A 4,944-nucleotide genomic window follows, 5' to 3' on the forward strand; every position below is an offset into this window, starting at 1 on the left:
CGGTTAAGGTGGAGAAAAGCGTTATGTGCATATCAACCGCTAAGACAAACCGTTTGGCTACCGAATTATCAAGATACATTTATCCTTAGTCTTAGTTCGTACTCTTGCTGAAAAAGTGGCAAATATCTTTTACACTTTTCTTCTTATTGTGTTAATATGTAACGAACTCAATCATTGCACATGCCCGATACACAGATTTTCATTTTTCACAACTGAGCACATATGCTTTCCACATGATAAAACATGAAGTACAGACCCTTTTTTGTAATAGGTACTTATTTTGAATGTTTCATTGTCGAAAATAAAACAGTGGAAATTCGTAATCGATGAATGTATGATTGAGCGATATTTGTGAAAAAAATTGCGTTTAAAGTAAAAAATAGCAAATTCGCAAAAAAAAAAAACGGAACAAAATCGAGCAAAACTCGCTACAAAACGCGATGGTAAAACGTATTTACAGAATGAATCTCATTCATACCTATAAACATTTTAACTCTCGGACTCGGTTTCTAGAAATTCGTGGAATAAATTGTTGCATGTGAATAACAATTTCTCAATAACGTGTGAAATATACATAGGAGTTCCACAAACAACTGTTTTCTTGTCTGTTTCAAAAGTATTGGTTACTGTAACAAGGAAAGCTAGATTGTATATTAGGTATTCTTCTTCTTTTCACGAGTTAGAAATTGAGAAAACCCTTCATCTACTTTTATCTTTTGTTGTCTTTCTGCTAGGAGTTTGTTGTATGCTTTCGTGGCTGGTAGTAGTAGTCGTGTCATAGATCTTCAATTAAGAAAGGTTCTCTGATCAGTAGGTAGGTTATGCATATCTGAATGGTGTATATGATATTCCAAATATTTTCTTTAGATATGAGGCTTTGACGTTATCCATGTTTTCAGATCCCTCATTTTCAGATGGCCCCTATTATGTGGATTCCGTAGGTCATGATGGGTACTATTTTGGCTCAGAAGATCCTAATTGCTGTGTCTAGGGATGTTGTTGTTGTTGTTGTTTAGTCAACTGTCCAAAGACAGGTCTGAAACTCACAAGTGATACCAAGAAGACACCAGTTATGAGACGACTATGGAGATAATGGGGTAGGGTGGCCAGTTCCATTCCCTCTCCGTTGCATAGATCGCCGACTAGCTACATTTTACACTAGTCAGACTTCAGATGCATACAAACAATTGTCCTTCCTCTGACACAGATCGTCAAGTGAGATGTACTGCCTGATAATAGACGTGCATATCAGCCAGAACCTCAATCAGAGGATTGTCTTGGGATATAGATTGAATTTGTCTTATGTCCCTCATTGTGACGATGGCGGTTATCGCTTTTTGCCTTATGTGCTTATTGAAGAAGTTTCCTGAGGTTTGCAGGGTGATTCCTAGGTATTTGTACCGTTGACTATTTCTAATTTCTCTTTTCCTTTTCTGCGATTCTCCCTCCTTTTCTGCATTTAAATAAAATCAATAACTTTTCTCCTATGTAACATGTTTTTATCAAACTTTGTGCAGAAGTTACACGTAGCATACATTTTCGTGTACAAACTCTTGATTACGTTTGTATGAGAGGTACTACCCTCTTGTAGCAGTGAATTTAGACAAAATAACTTCTACTATATAACAGATTTTAGGAAACTTTGTACAGAAGTTACTGGTAGCATATATTTTTCGTGTACAAACTCTTGATTATGTTTGTTTAAGAGGAATTAGCCCGCACAATCACGGATGAAGCTATTTGAAGGCTCTGTATTTTCTTCAAGAACTTTGACTCTATCATACAAGCGTTTTTTTTTTCTCTCTACAGCTAGCATATATATATTTTTTCAATACCAACTTTCTTGCGAAACAATAATTACGTATTCTTTTTTCGAAGTTTCTCTGACAAGGGATTCTATCAGTTTATGTGCTTAGTTTTGCCAATACCTTAATGAAAAGATTTATGCAGTCTTCCTAGTTTTGAAGAATAGATAGCAGGCTCAGTGGCATAAAGTGGTTTAGATAATTTTATGCTCGACCATGCCGAAATGTAGTAATTATACACCTGGTAGCAGTCTTTTAATGCATGTCATTAAAGTACACCTACTCATTAAAGTACAGGTGTTCAGCCAATAACAACTCAGCTTACAGGTTTTCAGCCAATGACAAGTCAGCTTTGTACCGTTATAAAACCGCAAGTATCGATTATTCTCGGATATGCAATCGAAAGAGAATTAGCGAAAAGTCACGGAGGCTGGAAATCCAATACTGTCGCAGAAGTTTATGTTCTGTTACTATAATAATTAGCGTTAATTGTAAATAATATTCAAATAAATTTAATTTGTCATCTCGTTTTTCAATGTCGAATTCAACAATCAAGGCTATATCAAGTTTAACGGGCTTACATCAAGGTCAATAACATTATTATCCCTCAGAAAAAAATCAATATTTTCGCGTCTGCGCACATCTCACAATTCACGACCTAGAACAAGGTCACTTCCGATCTTGTTAGATACAAATAAAATGTATACATCTGAATAATTTCAAGTTAGAAATATGGTCGAGCATAAAAAGTCGTATGAAACTTGCCTATAATGGTAATTAAGACGCTCGTATGAATATTATGAAACTTGCTTGCGCTCGTTTCATACGAGGGGGATCCAGGAAATAACGACCGTTTTGTTGTAATAATTAAAAAAAATATTTATTTGAAAAATCAAAGTCTGTTACATAACTGAAGCTTCCTTTACTTCTCTACATAATCACCACCTACATTTAAACATTTGTCGTATCTGTTCACTAGCTTTAGAATTCCCGTGTTATACTCCTCTGCCGCCAGTTCATTAAGCCAGGTGTTCACTGTCTTCTTCAACTCTTCATCACTTCCAAAACGCGTACCACCCAGAAAGTCTTTCAGCTTAGTGAAAAGGTGAAAATCGCTAGTAGCAAGGTCTGTACTATAGGGCGGATGAACAAAGATTTCCCAACCGAATTGATCCAGCAATTCCCGAGTTGAAGCAGCAGTGTGCGGGCGGGCGTTGTCGTGAAGAAGCACAAATCCTCTCGAAAGCATTCCTCGCCTCTTGTTTTGGATGGCTCGCCGTAGTTTTCGTAAAGTCTCACAATAACGATTTGCATTGATCGTAGTGCCTTTTGGCATGAAATCCAGCAAAAGAACACCTTTGCGATCCCAAAAGACAGTAGCCATGACTTTTTGTGTTGAGAGAGTCTGTTTGAATTTTCTTGGTTTCTTGGGTGATGAGGGATGATGCCACTGACGTGATTGACGCTTAGTCTCTGGGGTGTTGTGAGACACCCAGGTCTCATCACCAGTCACAATTTTATCAAGAAAGGCGTCTCCATCTGTGTGATATCGCATCAAGAATGTCAATGTTGAGGCCATTCTCTGAGTTTTGTGTTGGTCACTCAGTTGCCGTGGAACCCATCGTGCACAGATTTTGTGGTAGCCAAGATGTTGCGACACAATTTCGCCAAGCAAAGAACGAGAAATGTCAGGAAAGGCAATATGCAATTCGTCGAGTGATGTGCGCCTGTCTTGCAAGATTCTGTCGTTCACTTTAGTCTTCAGGTCTTCTGTGATGAGTGATGGACGTCCGGGTCGAGTTTCATCGTGGACATTTGTTCGCCCATTGTTGAACATTTCTCACCATTTTCTCACATTTCATTCATTCATTCATTACAGTATCACCATACACTTCTTTCAATTGCCGGTGAATTTCTGCAGGTTTCAAATGTCGGGCATTCAAAAATCGAATCACACTCCTCACCTCACAGTCGGCGGGATTATCAATCACGTCGTTCATTTTGAAGTAACACAGAATGCACAATGGCGACTTGTTGCAACCAGTACTCACAACATTATGAGAACACATGTTAAGGAAGCCAGTTGACCTTCAAACAAGGAAGGGGAGTCAGCTGCGCGGCGGGTATGCGCAAACGGTCGTTATTTCCTGGATCCCCCTCGTAAATATCCATACTTGCGTCTTAATTACTATCATTATAGGCTCGTTGCATAATGTACTATTGTGATACTTGTCGGAAATTACACTTCACAATTTAATGAAACCTGGTTTTCAATAAAAACGTATGGTAGTTCTTACTCAACTTCAGAAAATCAGATTTAAAATAGCTGATTGTTTTTTTTAATATAGGCCTATAATTTAAAAGTAGCAACACTGCAGTCCTATAATCTAATTTTGTATGTACATAATGACACAGTTTATTTAATGCCCCTTATCTTCCCGCAGCACTTCAATTAGTTCCATGCGTGTTATAACAGATAACTCACCCATTCCTCTCCTCGACATAGGCCTAATCTCGCCCGAAAGAAATTGATTTTCGATATTGTATGAATAAATTACATGCAGGAATAATTAAATTATGAGAACGAATAGACATTTTAAGTTCGTTCTCATCATTCCCTTTCACATATTACCGGTACATCACATTAAGGAAATATGGTGATCTTCTTCATTCACGCACAACAAATTTCGTATATAAATAAGGTATGTATTTGGGCCGTATGTGCATATAGCTCTTCTAGTGATGGCATCCAATTTCCACTACTTCATAATAAATTCTAGCGATTTTCTAGGTATTTGAGGAATGTGTTTTAGTGGCGCTACTGCACATTTCCCTCTTATCATCCAATGTTTTTAGTTTTTACTTGAAAACGAAATCAGAAGCCATCTTCAAAACATCATGAATTCTTTATTCATTAACAGGAATTGAAAAAGAAAACATCCAGTCTGTACTTCTATTTATTTCATTTTTCGACGTATTGTGACACGTGTTATACAGTATACTGTATTTTCTTTCTTAAACCAGTCGGTATTGTTGAAGCTAGGTTGAAGTAATCGGTAATCACGGTTTTCCAGAGATAATCGGATAAGAATGAAGTTCTGCAATGAATTTCCAGATGGCAGCAGTGACAAAATATAGT

This window comes from Periplaneta americana, chromosome 3 (genome assembly GCF_040183065.1).
Source record: "Periplaneta americana isolate PAMFEO1 chromosome 3, P.americana_PAMFEO1_priV1, whole genome shotgun sequence".
NCBI classification, from domain to species: domain Eukaryota; kingdom Metazoa; phylum Arthropoda; class Insecta; order Blattodea; family Blattidae; genus Periplaneta; species Periplaneta americana.